The 18,988-nt window shown below is 37.4% G+C and overlaps 1 protein-coding gene across 39 annotated transcripts in view; it reads right to left on the bottom strand.

The window, feature by feature from the left end:
* Nucleotides 1-18,988, bottom strand: part of LRRC4C (leucine rich repeat containing 4C) — a 1,324,460-nt gene that overhangs the window by 16,401 nt on the left and 1,289,071 nt on the right. For 21 of the 39 annotated variants that reach the window (XM_074013927.1, XM_074013917.1, XM_074013915.1 and 18 more), the window contains 2 exons: nucleotides 10,527-10,578; nucleotides 10,212-10,272 (listed from right to left, as the gene is read on the bottom strand). The exons of 4 other annotated variants lie outside the window; for them this stretch is intronic. The gene's annotated coding sequence lies outside the window, so the exon portion shown is untranslated. The remainder of the gene's footprint in view (nucleotides 1-10,211; nucleotides 10,273-10,526; nucleotides 10,579-18,988) is intronic. 14 more of the 39 variants (XM_074013921.1, XM_074013919.1, XM_074013923.1 and 11 more) reach the window with 1 other exon arrangement.

The following is an 18,988-nucleotide window of genomic DNA, read 5'->3' as shown; positions in this document are numbered from 1 at the left end:
CCTCAGTTGTGACAATCTACAGTGTCTCCAGACATTGCCAAATGTCCCCAGGGGGGCAAAATTGTCCTCTTTGAAAACCACTGCCTTCGTGTGACATGTAAGCCCCTCCATAGTGCTGTGCCATTCTGCTTTCCCAGTCCTATCTCCTACTGTTCTTAACACAGTCTAGGCTGCAGTCTGTTCCGACTCTAAAAATACTCCCTCTACTTTTCCTCTTTGGGGACTTGCTCCTTCTTACTTTAGATTGAAATTACCTACCCTGATTTTTTTAAATCAAAATTGTATCCAGTCAGAGCCAATTTTACAATGGCTCTTTCTACTAGGCTGTCACCAGTCTTATTGATCAGTATAAATATCCATCCTTCCCCTAAATTGTCTGTAAAGCCAAGACTGTAACACTTACCAAATCTGTGTTTGCATGTAAATGTTTAGGAATGTGTTCAACCTATTTCATCATAAGCTTTCTCAAAGACAGAAACTGGATGCTATTTAGGCATTCAATAAATATTAGCTGAATTGAATTACTGAAATATGTCACATCTTTTAATTCATAGTCAGCAGCCAAATTGATAAACTAATTTTATAAAAACATAATGTATTAAAGTCCATTGCTAAGACTTACATGTGAACCAAAAAGATAGAAAAGGTATAAAACTTAGTTTAAATGATAAAGAGAGGGCTCAATAATTACTCCTTGCCACCCTCCATATAAACAAATGAAAGCTTATATATTAAAATTGTGAAGAAGTAAATTACCAAAAGTCAGCATGTAAATAGGGGATTGAAAATGATGGGTTAGGGTAAAAAATCTATCCTTAGCAGCAGTAACCTGTCTCCTACACATTACATCCAGAGTATCTTGCATATTATATATGCTCAATATAGAAATAAATATGTGGCCTCAAGAAAAGGTTGATTGTTGCAGATTTCTAGCTGCTTACACAACTAAGCAGACACTAATGGTACATAGAGACTTAAAAAACAGAGAACAAATTTTTGTAATGCCCTTCTGTGAAACTGCCTGGGGATTGAGTATTGTGATTTTGGACTCTATTATTGTGAGGATAAATGAGTTAATATAGAAACTGTCAGAACAGTGTCTTGTACATAATCAATACTGTAGGAATATTTGTTATTGTCTTCATTGTTTCCATTATTTGTCTAGCACTGATGATAGTTAAAGTCCATATATGGAGAATGATTGATGCATCGACTATAATAATATAACAATTTGAATCATACAATTAAGTTCTCTTGTTTTTTTTCATCAATAACCTTATTTGATTATTATTTCCCTTTCCATGAAATTGTACAATACCATAATGGGTTCCTAAGTTTATTAATGGGCTTCAAATCATTTGTGAACCTCCTGAAATCATATGCCGATTTTTGTTTAAATGTGATTATATATTTTTATAGAAAGATTATTCATTAGTCTTAACATCATACTCTCAAAGAGATTTATGACTCCAAAAAAGTTTAAGTTCCATACAAAATAACTGATAGACTGAAGTGCTTGGAAGGTCTGTTAGAGTTCTAGCTATAAATTAGTGAATTGGCATTCCGCTCTATACATCAATTTCTTACGTGTTCAGCAAGTACATTTACAACCTTCTCATAATGAGCTACCAAAATCAAATTTCTGAGAGTAAAATCCCAGGTCTTGAGTAAATTCCTCAAAACAAATGCCCGTTGGGAAGGGTCTTGGGATGCAGTCTACCCTGGTGACAGCAATCTTTGCCAAACAGCTTAAACACTAGTACACAAGTGACATTTTGTCACTCCATGTCATTTCTTTAAGGATTTGGTGGCAATGTATGAATCAGGATGCAGAATGATAAAATAAGGTCCTGTGCTCCCTCAACAGAGCAGAAATGGGAACTTCTCTGTTCCAGAATCTTCTTTCATTTTCCTATAGTTTATTCCTCAAAGGAAAATGTAGTAATGCATTAGCTCATGCATTGATGTTTATCTCTTAGGGTGTTTTGGGTGACCATGGCTGATGCCAAAGGAGAAAACACCGTACTTATGAATATTAGTGGAAAAACAACCTTATAAAAGAAATAAATATGAAACAATAATATTCTATTAAAACAAATATAACCAAAACCCTAATAAGGATCCTCCCTCAATAAACAAATCTGCGTTGGAGAGAGGGTAAACTGCAGAAACAGGTCATATGTTTTGGCTTCTTGGGATGCACAATAGGCTGATTTGCTCTAGACTTTCAGTTTGAAAAATATATGGGAGAGAAAAGCATATAAAAAGGGCTGAGTATTTCAAATTATGTTTAATCAAAATATGTAGAAAATTATTTTCCATATATATTTTGTTTTCATCTAGGTTAATGACAAAGCAAGTAACTAAAGAAGTGGTTTTGAAAAAAGATCTAACAAGCCCATCTGAAACCTAAGTCCTTGGCAAGGCAGGCAGAGAAGGATGTGATTTCAGAAAGTTGGTAATGCGGTTAATAGCCTTGCTTCCCAGGCTTCCTTTGGATTGATGACTGGCTGGGAGGAGTTGATAGTCATTAACCCCCAACTTCTCATTAATCCTTAGAAAATGCCCTGTGCTAAGGTCACCAATGCCTTTATAGGTTGAAAACAAACAAACCAACAATAGCACCCAAAAGGCATATGGATTTTTATAATGAGCAATGCAATTTAAATTACCATGCAAGGCAATTCGAAGAGAATAAATATCATGTACATAGAGTCATTCAGATTTAAAAAGCACATTCCAACGTTTTACCAAGTACTTACTTCCTTGTTCATTATTAAATAGTACGAAACCCCAATTTCCTACAGAGTAACCAAAAACATATTTATAACCCCAGGCAAAGCACTAAAGATGTCTGGAATTCATTTTATAGTAGGGTGTGGGGAAAGAGAATGTCTAAAGTCATTTCAGCTATAATAATATATGATTCTAGGTATACTCTCTAATGCTATATTTAACAGGGAACTCCAATTCAGTAACTTGTCATCATTGATCATTTGTAATAGGGTACTGAGACAAGCCCAGTATAAACAATAGTCATAAACCAATGCCAACATGCTCCACTGAGGGAGTGTCTATGATTGCGTAGATCCTTGTAAGTATTCTGGGTGTTCAGAAAGAACCAGTGAGGCTTGAGCAATCAGTGAAACGTATGTGGACAGTGGATCTAGGGGATATGTAGATTTGAATAAGCAAAAGGTCTAGCATTTCAAGAGAGAAAAGAAAGAAACAGGCACTTTCCTTCAATAATGTTTTTTGAGTGCCTACCAAATTTCAAGCACAATGCTCACTTCTTGACACTTAGGGCCAAGTGTCTCTCATCAAGAATCTCACAGTGCAGTATGATTCACAGGTGAGTACGCAGGGAATTATAATGCAGCAGAAAGTACTAGAGAAATTCTATTCTCTATTCGTTAGAATTACGTATTATAGCAGCACACAATAAGGAACATGCACTAACAGAGCAGAAAGAGAGAAAAAAGAGAAAGAACCAGGTATGGTGGCACGTGCCTGTAGTCCCAGCTACTTGGGAGGCCGAAGCAGAAGGTTCACTTGAGCCTAGGAATCTGAGCTCAGCCTGTGCAACATAGCAAGACACTATCTCTAAATAATAATAATAATCAAGAAAAGAGAAAGAATTTGTTTGAAAATAGGCACAAGTTGGGTAGGGAATATATATGAAAGTAAACACGACATAGGCAGTGGAGTAGTAAGTAGAATAAATGAAATAACACCAGGATATAAAAAATAGACAAGGAATTGAGATTTGATATGAACTCATGGATAGATGGTAGGGACTTGATTTTTCTTTCTGACATGTGAGTAGAACTAGAAAGGTAATGGAGATATAAGCAAAACTCGAAGATGAATGGTTTGGAAACTACTGCCCACAGGCAAAACTAGAAGGGAAAAGGACAGTGGGAAGAGTATTTAAGGAAAAGCAAGTCTGCAGTGGTATGGAATATGAATAGAACAGAGTGAAATAGATTATTTCAATCATCAAACTATAAAATAATGATGACCTGGGTTAGGCTTTGACTTTTACCTAAAATATAAGCTGAAATAACATCATGATTTTTCCATCTCTGTTCTGGAATCTTTAATATGTGATACTCTTTATATATATATTTACCAGATCCCACGATTCTTCACCTGTGGCTTGCTCTGATTTCTGTATATTTTATAGTCCCTACAACTTTGAAGTAAGTCCTACAAATCTAGTGGTTCCCCCTGAATATCTCAGACCCACTGCTTTCCAGTTTTCAGCATGACTGAAGAGTTTAATAAATTCACCAAAATGACCCACAAAAACCTGATAAGGAAACTCTCTTTAATTGAGCCTGTGTTTATGAGATCTGAGCAAGGGGAGGAAACAGAGTAGACTCTTTCTGTGATTTCCAGGCAACGTCATTTAATCAGAATGCAGATAGCAGGGATGGCCTCCTAATTGGAAATGGAAACTGGTTTAAAGTAACCTCAACACTGTTAACATTGCATAATGAGGAAACCTTGGTGATGACATGTCAGATAATGGAAATGACTGGAATCAGTGATTTTTTTGTTTCTTCCTAATGACCGCAAAAGGGAATTATTCAGCAAATGCAGACATTTGAAAATTAGATTCGTAGTTATTTATTTACTTAAGGCAGTTCCTCATTTTGCTCCATGCTGTGTTAACCATAGGTTGTGAATATTGAAACCAAGTTTTCTTTTTTTGCACAATTCCTATATTTGTTCTTAGTTACCATGGAACCTTGCAAAACTAGGATTCAATTCCAGAATGAATGAGCTTCAGTTAACACAGTACCACGGAAAGTAAAAACTCCCTGTATTTTTCTGTATTCACTTTGCCTGCAAGGCATCATTTGCAAAAATATTTCATGGGAAAAAAATAGAGCTATACATGAAAAGCAATAAAGAACTGGGTCCTTATGGTATCATAATGGGATCAGAAAGTAGGGAAGCCTGTGCATGCTCCTATTTAAGCCATTATGAACTATGTTTCCTTGATTTGGATGGCTAAAATTACTTTTTAGTTATTTTTCCCACCATGTTTTCATCCTTGAAAGGATGCATTTTTAAAAGAATAATCCAATTGAAAAAGCACAGGGCTGACAGATTCTAATATGGATATCAGAGATGTTGAGTGATAATAATGCAAGTTACTTAAACTTTCTGTACCCATCTGTAAAGTGAGGACAGAATATGTTTTCTTTCTATGTCAAAGGCATACCACAAAAATAAACTTTAATAAGAAATCAGTGTGTACAAAGTACAATCCACAAAATTAGGTTAAATTATGATATAGGTGTCATTCTTACATTTCTTAGTCCCATTTTTTAAGCTGCACCTGACATGTGAGCAGAACTAGAAGGGGGATGGAGATGTAAGCAAAACTCTAAGATGAATGGTTTGGAAATGACTGCCCATAGGCAAAATTGGGCTCACCACCCCAGTTTTTGTAAGTAAAGTTTTATTAGCAGACTTCCACACCCATGCATGTAAGCATTGTCTATGGCTGCTTTTACAGTGAAGGGCAGAACTGAATGGTTATGATAAACTATATGGCTTGCAAAGCCTAAAATATTTACCACCTGGTCCCTTAAAAAAAAAAAAAAAAAAAAAAAAAAGGCTGCTACAGCATCCATCCAGAGACTTTTCTTTTCTTTCTTTCTTTCTTTTTTCTTTTTTTGAGACGGTGTCTCGCTCTGTTGCCCAGGCTGGAGTGCGGTGGTGAGATCTCAGCTCACTGCAAGCTCCGCCTCCTGGGTTCACGCCATTCTCCTGCCTCAGCCTCCCGAGTAGCTGGGACTACAGGTGCCTGCCACCATGCTGGGCTTTTTTTTTTTTTTTTGTATTTTTAGTAGACATGGGGTTTCACTGTGTTAGCCAGGTGGGTCTTGATCTCCTGACCTCGTGACCTGTCCGCCTCAGCCTCCGGAAGTGCTGGGATTACAGGCATGAGCCACCATGCCCGGCCCATCCAGAGAGACTTTTCTTACCTACTCTCTTCAATCCCAAGGCTACCAAGATGACCTGTGAGTGCATGGAGGAAAAATACTAAAACTTCTATTTGTAATTAACTTTCATCTAAGAACTAGTTAAGAAATTCAGCTTCACCAATTTTTAATGTTGCCATGCATCATATAACTTATGGAGGAACCTGGGGAAAAGTGGGAGTTCCAGAACAGAGGGCTTGCCTGCAGCACCATTACTTGATCGCACTTTCAGTACACTTGACATATTGCTATTTCTGTGTGGCAGGATAATTGGCTTTAGAGATTATATTACTTAGTTTTAACTGAACTAGCACTCCCCAAATGGACACAGTAGCTTAAGGTTCTTCCAAAGATAACATGGAATCAATATTCTTTTTGTTTTGTTTTTGGTTTTGCTTTTGTTGAGAATCAATATTCTAATAATAAGGCAAGTAAAAGCATACAACAACAAAAAAAGATAGAGCTACCATTTTTATCTCCAATATGAGCTCTTTGAAACAACAAAATTATGATTTAAAGAAGTGTTTATTTTGATTAAACCTGTACAACTATGTATGCACATGGGCATGTGTGTGTGTGTGTGTGTGTGTGTGTGTATGTGAGAAGAGGAACTATCACTTTTACCAGTAATCATATCCTATCAGACTCTTGTCCAAGCTGCACTCTCACACTTTCTCTTCCTAGTAACCTAGTAATGAATTCACCATGTATCAATCAACATCTCTGATTTATATCTGGATTTTTATTTTTATTTTTTTGCTTTTTCTCTTCACTTCACCCCTTTTCTCCAGCCAGCAACATAGGCATATTGTCGCACAAAGTAATTGCCTCATTTATCCCTGAAATTGAGAATTATATTTCCACATGTAATTTTTGGATCTTCAGATCCAAGAAGAATGACCTGGAAACAGGATTGCAAGAGACTACCCTCTCCTTGCCTCCTTTCCTTCTTCTTTTTTTTTTTTTTTTTTTTTTTTTTTTGAGACGGAGTCTCGCTCTGTCGCCCAGGCTGGAGTGCAGTGGCGCGATCTCGGCTCACTGCAAGCTCCGCCTCCCGGGTTCACGCCATTCTCCTGCCTCAGCCTCCCGAGTAGCTGGGACTACAGGCGCCCACAACCGCGCCCGGCTAATTTTTTGTATTTTTAGTAGAGACGGGGTTTCACCGTGGTCTCGATCTCCTGACCTTGTGATCCGCCCGCCTCGGCCTCCCAAAGTGCTGGGATTACAGGCGTGAGCCACCGCGCCCAGCCCTTTCCTTCTTCTTGACCAAAAGTGTCTTCCTCTCAAATTCATTAGAAAGAGGAGTTAATATCTATAGGGTTTTAGCCTTAAAAGCTGTGAATATAGGATCCAAATTAAGAACAATGGAGTTGGAAATTTTAATTATATAAAGGACCCTGGGGAATTAGGTAAAACCTCAGCTTCTTCATTCACTATATTAAAGATCTCTCCTTTTTCCTAACCTATAAAACGTGTGTGGTAGCATCTGTCTTTCCTTTCTCATTGTTATCAGGATAACTTGAGATAGTTTATGAATTGTAAGATCACTTTAAACTATAAGTATTAGATAGACTTTGAGGATCAATCATTTTCAAACTTTGAATTCACACAAAACCAAAACAAATCAGAAAAGTGACGGGAGGAAAGGAGACAAAGAGATCAAAAAACAAGGTGTGCTTTCCATGACAGGCACTAACTTACATACACAGTTTTATTTAATTCTCACAACAACCCCATGAAAAACATTAGGAGCCAGATGCTCTGTAAGTTTGTCACCTAACCCAGATCACACAATTAGTACTGTCCAAATCCACCTCCTTTTAGCCACTGTACTGTGTAGACATATCTTCTGCTAGCTATGTAAATTTGGATAAGTGCCTTTTTTTTTTTTTTCTTTTTTTTTTTCAGAGACAGAGTCTTGCCTGCCACTCAGGCTAGAGTGCAATAGTGCGATCATAGCTCACTGTAACCTTGAACTTCTGGGCTCAAGTGATCCTCCTACCTCAGCCTCCCTTCAAAGTAGCTGGACTACAGGTGCATGCTACGACACCTGGTTGCTTTTAAAATTTGTTATAGAGATGGGGTCTTGCTCTGTTGTCCAAGCTGAATGACATATTCTTTTGGCAACTCGTTTTCCTCATTTCTAAAGGGATGAAGACTAGCACTACTACTATGATGTACTAGCTGTAGTCTCACATCTAATCCTAACCAAACCTCATGGCTTAGAAGTGCTCCTATCAATTTTGTCTTTGAGCAACCAAGACAAAGCATTAAAGTACCATGTTTAAGGTTTTACAGTCACTCTGTGGTGGGGCCGGAACTTGAACTGCCGGCTCCAGATTCATTTTCCTTCCACAAGCTATCTGGCAGTGAATTTTGTAGGGTTAACTAGAAAACATCAGTAAAAGTACATAGCAAAATATATGTTGCACAGTAGGTACTCAATATATAGTACATTTTATCTTTCCTAAGTAAATTCTTACTTTCTCTTGAATGATGATCACCACACAGTTTTTATTCTCCGGGAGGAAAATAAGGACTCGGGAGAAATATCAGTCTGGGTTGAATAAATAAAGAGCAAGCCACAGCTGGATATGAATGTGGATTATGATACACAGACTACAAACTTTCGAGTGACAGCCAAGAGTTCCTTCTTACCAATGTGTGCTATCTTAGTAAACTTCACTCCCAATTCTTTCATTTTTGAAGAAAAACATTTCCAGCTAATAACACAATTACACTTAAGTATCAGAGCCCATTTGAGTATTATTGCATTTGTTAAATCTAACTAAGTCCAAATTACTTCCTCATTGCTAATAAGAGAAAGAGAGGGAGGAAGAAGAGGAGGAGGCGAGAACTGAGGGGAAAATAGTTTCGGAGGGTTAAAGGAAGAAAAGAAGACCCATACACAGAATACTAGAGAGAAAACAGTGAGCTATCAATACTGCATATAGCCTCAAGTCCAATAAATGTCAGTTAAACTTGCTGCTCACAGTTTCTATGGAAACCCCTTAAGTTAGGAGTGGAACACAGACATTTTTTGGACTGCAATTCACAAGCTGTTTATTTAATTATGATGAAACATGAGACGGTTAGGGACAATACTATTATCATACTGATAGCATTTAGAATTCAACAAATACGTATGGCAAAATAAAAAGTCGATTTCTTTTTTTAAATCATTAACTCCATGTGCATTGCATGCGAATAAAACTCATCTTTTTTTTTTTTTTTTTTTTTTTTATGGGACTTCACACACTATTTCCTTCAGGCGAACCCCAAATTAGTCAAATGACATTCATTAAAAGGGAATTCGTCAGAGGCCTCATGCCAATTCTACCCCCACATGCCCAGTGAACAAAACCAAGGTCACAGCATATTTTCAATTAAACCCAAGATAGCACCAAAGTGCAGCACAGCTGGGAAAACAAGCACATTATTGCCCCATAGATCATTTGTGAGCAATGAATAGGTCTCTGGTGTTTTTCTGTTTTATAGGTATTGGAATATAAAAAGAAAATAGCTTCAGATTAGCTTTTGCCTTCCAAAATAAACAACTACTTTTAGGGCATTACTCCTGGGGGTCTGAAGAAACATGATGTGAAGCCATCACTGTTCTGTGTCTGATGGTTGAAAATCACTTGCTTAGGTATTAATTTGGCTGCAGGAAACCATCTAATTGATGTGCTCATTTGCACCTTTGTTTTTTCATTAGACAAACATGTAGTTTTCCTCCTATTATGTGTCAGTCACTGTACCAGGGACAAGGGAGACAAGAAGGTTAAACTCCAGTTCCTGCATTAATAATAATAAAGTTTTTGGAAGGAAGTGCATTAATTTTGTCAAATATTTATAAAGGGACAACTACGGCTCATAGGTACTAAGTAGCTAAATAAGTTAGAATCCTGCCTTCAAGGAGATTACAATTTAATGACGATACAATAAATCATAGAGCAAAGAGTCAGTGTTCCTACCTCCTGCTACCTCCCCATCTTATCTCTCTGCAGGTAGGACTACCGCTCATGGGAACTATGCTACACAAGGTATATAGGTTTATGTGTATGGGATGGTTTGCTGGTGGATGGTGGTGTAAAGCGGGAGCTTCAGAAATATTGCCACGGGAGAACCACATTTCCAGTTCTGTCCATAAGCCACTAATACTCTTATAAAATATTTAGCCCATAAAATATGACTGAATGAGGAACCACTCACCAGATAAGTGAATCCCAAGGAAAGTCATCTCTCGAGTCAAGCAGGGAACATGAGGCTGTTTCTAAAGTGGCAAAGAGAAACACAAGAAATTTGCAAATATGACTCAGTGGATATGTCTTTTCTACTATATTGCAGCTTTGTTTTTGAAATTCAGTAGTGGTTTGCAGTAGCTGGACTTCCCACAAATCACTCGTGCTAGCAAAACCAGTCATTGCCATTATCAGATTTGACAGTGTTTAATGAGTCACTTCATATTAGCTGTAGTTGTAGTGTTCAGCATACTGTGGGAAAGATTTAGTATGAATCATCACCCACCTAGCTCTCCACTGGGGTCTCTATGCTGTAAATAGGCAGTGCGTTTGCCAATCTAAAAAAAAAAAAAAAAAGAAAGAAAAAGAAAATAAAAGCATCCATTAGAATAATTCAGGACAATTCTTGATCTGCCACCACCACAACCACTACCACAGACACCACTGATGACATTTATTGAATTGCCACTGTATTTTAACACTATCCTGGGCAGAAAGCCAAAGCAACTCTCTTAACTACTGGCCATTTTGAACAATACATTTTGTAATGCCAATAAAAAAATGCATTTGGATTCAGAAGAAATGTAGTCTATACTTGGTTCTGACTTATTAGATACATGACCTTAAGTAAGGCACATTTTCTCTTTGATCTAGTGTCCTGATCAGAACCGCATCATAAGATTAAATCAGATAATGCATTATAATGATGGATAGGAAACAGTTAAATAGAAAACTCAATTATTAAAGTCAAATGGGATGTTAAGAGTTTGACACAGGCATCTGCTGCAAACTCTATTTGGGATTGCCCACCACCAACACCACATCCCCAAACAAGAAAGATATAAAATATTTCCTTGCCCTATACATCTCTCATCTCACCCCACTACTCCTGTAGCACTGGCAGAATAAAAATTAGAATCTGAGACTGAGGGAATGTACAGTACTTAAAGCAAAGGGATCCTAAGAGATAGAGCTCACATTTTACAAAGTATGATGAAGTAAAAGAAACTTTCTGTAATTCCAACAAATGCAGGTCATCCAACATTGGAAATATAGTTGGTATGGACTGTACAAGGAGGAGACCCAGAGCAACTGCAGATAGAAAGATCCCTCACAATTAGTAATCAAGATCAAGGGACTGACATGGATATTAAAATCACCAAGAAGCCTATCAAGTGTTAGTATGGAGAGAACAACAGGGAGGCAGATGTTAAAATCTTCAAGGGACAAGGAGGAGTGAAGCCCACGGCTATGGCTGACTCCAACAAAAAGTTGTTAGCAGGTGGTATAATCTGATGGTGTAAGCTTCACAGCTGGGCATTTTACTGTATTAGATGATTTTGTTTGGAACAGACAAGGTAAATAAAAATGCTTTTTGAATGTCATAGCAATATATCACTAATGAATGTTATTATTATATAAGTAAAACTGAATATGATCAAAATTTATTTTAGAGATGATCTGTGGATTTTCTGTCCATAGGTTTAAAATAAATGGATAACTCAGCCAGGCGCAGTGGCTCACACCTGTAATCCCAGCACTCTGGGAGGCCGAGGTGGGTGGATTACCTGATGTCAGGAGTTCAAGACCAGCCTGGTCAACATGGTGAAACCCTGTCTCCATTAAAAATACAAAAATCAGCCAGAATGGTGGCACCGCCTGTATTCCCAGCTACTTGGGAGGCTGAGGCAGGAGAACGGCTTGGACTTGGTAGGTGGAGGTGGCAGAGAGCCAAGATCATGCCACTGCACTCCAGTCTGGGTGACACAGTGAGATTCCAAAAAAAAAAAAAAAAGAGAGAGAAAAAAAATCTCAATCTTATAAAATGTTTTCCCATATCTCATGGTTTCAAGAAGTATTAACTACTCTTCAACAGGATATATGAAATATGAATTGGAATGTAAAGTGCCTGAGATTTATAACTTTAGAGGAAGGCCATAGGTAACAATTAGTGCGTTAGAGAGGCAAAGAAAAGGTGGGAGGTGAAAACATGTTTATTGCTAAATCAAATAGACAGTTCTCAATTTTCATATTAGGCAAAAATTATTAATGTTTGACATAATGATCACTCTGTCCTTTATGAAACACCTTTTTCACTTGGCTCCTATGAAACAACTCCCTTGCTTCTCCTCTTGCCTCAGTGATAACTCTGCTCAACATCCACTGCTAGTTGTGTCTTGTCTCACAGGCCAATGAACCTTGGAGTGCCCCAGGTCTCAAATCAGTGGACCTCTTATTTATCTATATGCACTCTCTAGGTGATCATATAATGCTTTTAAACACCATCTATAAACTGAAGACCGCCAAACTTAAATCTCCAGCAGACTCGCAGACTTGTATGTACTACTGCTTATTCAAGACCTCCACATGGAGGATTCAAAAATCAACCTGTCTACAGTCAAACTCTTCATTTTGATTTAACCCGACAAAGACTTTTTCTAATGGCAGTTGCATTCATTCATTCATACAACTAAACATTTTAAGCTCTTACTGTGTGCCAAGCACCATTTCAGGAATGATTTTTCTAGTAGCTCAGGCCAATGTCTACCTTGAAACTTTTTTTTTGGTCTCATACCCTCTCTTTTTGGATTGTATCACCTCTATACCTTATCACCTTTATATCCTATCACCCATGTATTGGAAATTCTGTGTAGCAGTATTCTGGTTTTTTCTCCAAACACATCTATTGCTTTGTCTTGGTCCAATTTCTATCTGGATAACTGGAGTATTCCATAGCCTTGTCCAATATCTGAGTTTCCTGCTTCTAATTTCTCCACACAGTGGAGGGATCCTATTTGAATTAAAGTCAGATCATATTCCTTCTCAATGCTTCTCACAACACTCAGAGTAATATTAAAGTCCTAATGGCCATTCATTTTTTTTTCCCTGCATCTCTCCTGCTTGTTTGATCTCATTTTCCTACAACTATCACTCATATTCACTCCACTCTGACCACCACACTGGCTCCTGATTGTTTCTCCTGCACACCAAGCATAGTGCTTTCTCAGGAACCCTGCACATGCTGTTCGTCTGCCTGGAATGCCCTTCACCCAGACAGACCTATACCTTTGCCTGCACTCCATGACAATAGTGCCACCTTTCATGCAAATACCTGTATACTTTGCTTCTTCACTTCCTTCAGGGCTCTGCTAAACTTGCTCAGAGAGGTCTTCCCTGGTTATGCTGCTTAAAACATAACCACCCTTGTCCCCTCGTCATTCTCTGTTCCCTTATTCTGTTTCATTTCTGTTGATAAAACATCTCAAAAGTAGAGATAACATGTACATATTTATTTTCTGTCTCCTCCAACTAGAATATGAGTTCCCAGGATATGGAGTTTATATGATTTGTTTATTGATGAATCTCCAAAAGTAGCCCGATTTTATAGGCGAGGAAACTAAAGCTCAGAGAGATGAGTGCCTTCCTTGAGGGCTTTTCTGGAGAAAATGGGGATTACTAAGTAGGAAGGAGAGTACAAACATGGGGGTGGTAACGATAGCTAGATCAGAGCTGTAAAAAGTACAGCAGTTAAGTTCATAAATTCTATCATCAGAGATAGTCATTTTGTGACTTGCGGGAAGTTATATAAATTTTTGGGTTTCAATTCCCTCATCTGTAAAATTAGAGTGATCATAATAGAGTCAACTTCAAAAGGTTGTTCTAAACTTGAAATGAGATGATACCCATAAATCAACAAGCCTGGCATGTCATACATTCTCTAATAATGGAAATTATTATTATCTGAGAGTTAATTTCTTTGAATTGTAGGTATTTTTCTAAATTCTCCTTCATTAAAAAAATGCTGAACATAATTATCCATCTGCTACCAGCAGACTCTTCATTCATTATTTATTGAGCACTGCTCGCAACACTTACAAATGGCTAAACAACTCATCTACTTTTCTAAAATGATTATTTAAGGCCAAATGTGGTACTTATCCACGAATGTAGTATTAAGCCTGGACTTGGGAAAATACAAATCAAGGTGATTATCCTCCTTGATCTTTTACATAGCACTTTGTTGAAAGGTCTTGTTGAAAACAAGACTGGTAATAAGAAAGATGATGATGAAGATTGTATTTTTTGTTAATATTATAAATTATAATTTGAAAAATTATTTCATGTGTATTATCCTATCTGACCCTCAACAAATATAGGAGGAAGGCAAACGAGATTATAATTTTCATTTTGCAGTTAAGAAAGTTAAAGTATAAGAAAGTTAAATAATGTTGTTAAGGTTTAAAAAAAGCCCTAATATGTGATGAGTTAATATAAGAAGTCAAATATTTGAAGCCTTAGGCTAGTTATCTGCCTATTACACAGTCTTTTAACACAAGGTAAACAGGAGGTATTTTCTGCAATGAATCCTTCCAGGTTGTTTAAATTTATAGAGACTCATTCTTCTGTGTTCCTTTAACACATTGCACTTCTATGTCCAATGTGAGAAGAAGGGAAAGAACATTTATTGATCAACTATCAACCAGTGTGCTGCTTTTCTATCTCGTACTTGCTTGCTTATGTGTCTTTCTGACTCATTAGACTGCATGCCCCACTGGGACAGCCAACATAGTCCGTTCCATGGGCATGCATACACCGCAGTAACTGCTGTGTAATATGTGTTCAATAAATGTTTCTTGAATAAGATAATGAAATAGTTTATTTGGTGAAATAAGCTTACATATAGAAAAAAGCAACTAAAGCATATCCCAAAATTTAAACTATATAATCAATTAGCATGATTATAGAGAATCTCATCAAATTGTCATCTCCTAGGTCAAAAACTGGTGACTATCAACAGTTTTATGTGGTTCAAAACAATAGTTTCCAAAGAGAAATAATGATTTTAGAAATGCCCAGTTGGCCAATCAAATTTCTAGGATCTGTGGAAATCCTTTTTGGCTTATGTCTAGTTACATAAATTTTTATGTCCCAACCAAGGGGGAAAAAGCCAATATTTTTATTTCAAAGTAAATTCTTCTAACCTCAAACATTCAATTTGTGAATGGGTAATTAAAATTAAAACCGGAACAGTTCATTCAGTTACTGAGTTATAAAGGGGTCTTATCTATTGATTACCTATAACAGGGTCTACAAGCTAGAGCAGAGAATTCATCCATTTGCCTTACCATAGCTTAAAATCCAGTCATGCTGCCATTTGTACAATACGGAAAGATAAAGTGTCCATACTGTTTTCTCTAATATAGCAGTTTAAATACTACCACTTCTCAACAGTTCTCACTTACTCCTTTCTCACTTAACTTGCTCACAGAAAAAAAATAAAAACATTTTATTATTATTTTTTCCATGGTGTTTGCTTCATTTTGATATTTATCAGTATAAGGACCAGGAGGATATTCTTTTAATCAGTGCATTGTCACTGCAAAGCTCTATGCTGGGCATATACCAGGAAATGGATTGTTTAAATTAAATGCATATCTGTAGACATAGATGAAATTATAAAGGCTACCAAATCATCTCTCTGGCTGCTAGAAGTACCCTAGTTTAATAGGAGAGAGCAAGGTATATGGGGTAGGAGATGGTACATATAAAATGTCCTTGATTTTTAAGTAACAGCACCTGATTGACCTCTTGCTCTAACCGATCTGACTCTCCAGTCTGAAAGGACACATGATAGCTGTGCTCTCCTGAAATGTGGCATTTATCTTCATGAGTGTAGTGATGAAGGATGGATCAGGACTGGAACAGTCATCAGTGACTTATCCCATCTCTTTTCACAAGTGAAGATAAATGACACAAAATATCAGCCACTGTGCATTATATATATTTATTCCACATTTACGCCCACAGACACAAACACACTATAGACCTTTTCCTCAACCTGATTGTTTGTCATTTTCAAAACATACACCTAACAATAACAAAAGCAAAGCTAGGGGAAAGTCAGAGAGAGTGAAAAATGCTGAAATAACTTCTATGAGACAAGCTGTACCCTGTGAGGGGATGCCTCAACAGACCCTGTCTATAGGAACTCAAAAATGGCCGTAAGCCTTAAAATACAATATCCACATGCCTCTGTTGTCATTAAACTAACTTAGAAAATAGTCACAAAGAGCCCCGAAGGATGCTGCATAAAGACACTCTCCAACCTGAAGAAAATCACGAAAACGGTGTTCCTGACGGAATGGTTTCTAAGACCTTCCAGTCATCTACAAATAGTCCTCCTGGTTTACATGATTCTAAAACAACATTCCTTATCCTCCGATGGTATGCTTTCCTTAATTTCTGAGTTGGACTAGGACATCCTCATTAAGCTTCTTAAACTGACAATAAGGTAGACAAGGCACAAAACGTTGAATAATGACACCATGAGGGATGGACTTCCTGCTCAACACTGGTAGCTAGATACTGTGGGAACTCTGTGTCAGCCTGGCATTGGGTATAGCACTTTCTACGTTGCAGTGGTATAGCACCACTGAGAGCACACAGGATCAGATGAAGTCATTGCTTTCAAACTTAAACTTTACTTAAAGTGGGTCCTGTTGGGAAGGACCTAGTCTCCTAGATTTCATCCACTAGAAAATGGTTATGTCTAGATGATCAGAAAGCCAAGTGTTCTCTTTACCAAAGCAGTTGGGAACTGTAGCTTCTGTCTCATGTTGTGAGTGTCTGAGTTTTTCCCAACTTCATTAGCCCTTCTCTCCATTTAATAGTGGGTACTGACCTCCACTTGCAGGTAGAACAAATCCTGGCCATCTTGTTAGGCCTAACTCTAACACAGCCTCATGACATCATTACTGATCTTAGACTTCAAAAGTTCTACTCCGTACCCTATACGACTTTGGGAAATTTTTCCAATTTGGTCCCAAGACCACACCTCCATATTTATTTCAGATCTCTTATAGGATCCCTGTCCTGTCGCGTAAATCTAGGTCTTTTTATTATAACATATCCAATCTCCCAGTTCCTCAAAAACTAAGAATCTAGCTTGCTGCTCAAATTTCTAGATTCCAACCTTATCACCATAACTGCCTCCAGCACTGATAGCCTTTCTTCTAAATTTTTTTTCTTATACCACATTAATTAATATCCTACTTAATAGCAGAGACTGTTCTAGACACTGGGGATTCTGCAATGAATCAGATAGTGAACACCTCTCACTTCATGGGGGTGACTTTTTGTAAGTTAGACAGATAATAAATAATTTTTAAAAAGGTGAGGTTGACATAATTGTTGAGATGAAAAGAAAATAACTAAAAAACAGAATGATTGGAGGAAACTTTATTTTTTCTTTTCCTTTTTATGTAACTTTTATTTTAAGTTTGGGGTACATGTGCAAGTTTGTTATATAGGTAAACTTGTGTCATGGGGGTTGCTGTACAGATTATTTCATCACCCAGGTGTTTAGCCTAGTATTCATTAGTTATTTTTCTTGATCCTCTCCCTCCTCCCACCCTCTACCCCCTGATAGGCCCCAGTGTGTATTGTTCCCCTCTATCTGTCCATGTGTTCTCATCATTTAGCTCCCACTTTTAAGTGAGAACATGCAATATTTGATTTTCTGTTCTTGTGCTACTTTGCTAAGAATAATGGCCTCCAGCTTCACCCAGGTCCATGCAAAAGACATGATCTCATTCCTTCTTATGGCTGCATAGTATTCTATGGTATATATGTACCACATTTTCTTTATCCAATCTACTGTTGATAGGCATTTAGGTTGATTCCATGTCTTTGCTATTGCGAACAGTGCTGCAATGAACATACAAAGTGCATGTGTCTTTATGGCAGAATGATTTATATTCTTTTGGGTATATATCCAGTAATGGCAGTGCTGGGTCAAATGGTGTTTCTGACTTTAGGTCTCTGAGGAATTGGCATGCTGTTTTCTACAATAGTTGAGCTAATTTACACTCCCACTAACGATATATAAGCATTCCTTATTCTTCACAGCCTCACTGGCATCTGTCATTTTTGACTTTTTAATAACAGCCATTCTGACTGGTGTCAGATGGTATCTCACTGTGGTTTTGATTTTCGTTTCTCAAATGATCAGTGGTGTTGAGCTTTTTGTCATATGCTTGTTGGCCACATGTATGTCTTTTTAAAAAGTGTCTGTTGATGTCCTTTGCTCACTTTTCAGTGGAGTTCTTTGTTATTTTCTTATAAATTGGTTTAAGTTCCTTATAGATGCTGGATATTAGACCTTTGTCAGATGCATAGTTTGTAAATATTTTCTTCCATTCTGTGGGTTGTCTATTTATTCTGTTGGTAGTTTCTTTTGCTGTGCAGAAGATCGTTATTTTAATTAGATCCCATTTGTCAATCTTTGCTTTTGTTGCAACTGCTTTTGGTGTCTTCATCATTAAATCCTTGCCTGTTCCTATGGCCAGAATGGTATTGCTTAGATTGTCTTCCAGAGTTTTTATAGTTTTGTGTTTTACATTTAAGTCTTTAATCCATCTTGAGTTAATTTTTGTATATGGTGTAAGGAAGGGGTCCAGTTTCAATCTTTTGCATACGGCTAGCCAGTTACCCCAGCATTATTTATTGAATAGGGAGTCCTTTCCACATTGTTTGTTGTTGTGAACTTTGTCAAAGATCAAATAGTTATAGGAGTGCAGCATTACTTCTGGCTTCTCTATTCTGTTCCATTAATATGTCTGTTTTTGTACCAGTACCATGCTATTTTGGTTACTGAAGCCCTGTAGTATAGTTTGAAGTTGGGTAGTGTGATGCATCCAGCTTTGTTCTTTAAATGCCTTGGCTACTTGGGCTTTTTGTGGGGGTTGG

This window comes from Macaca fascicularis, chromosome 14, assembly GCF_037993035.2.
Source record: "Macaca fascicularis isolate 582-1 chromosome 14, T2T-MFA8v1.1".
NCBI lineage: Eukaryota > Metazoa > Chordata > Mammalia > Primates > Cercopithecidae > Macaca > Macaca fascicularis.
Note: the sequence above shows the minus strand (reverse complement) of the source record. Positions and strands in the feature narration are given on the sequence as shown.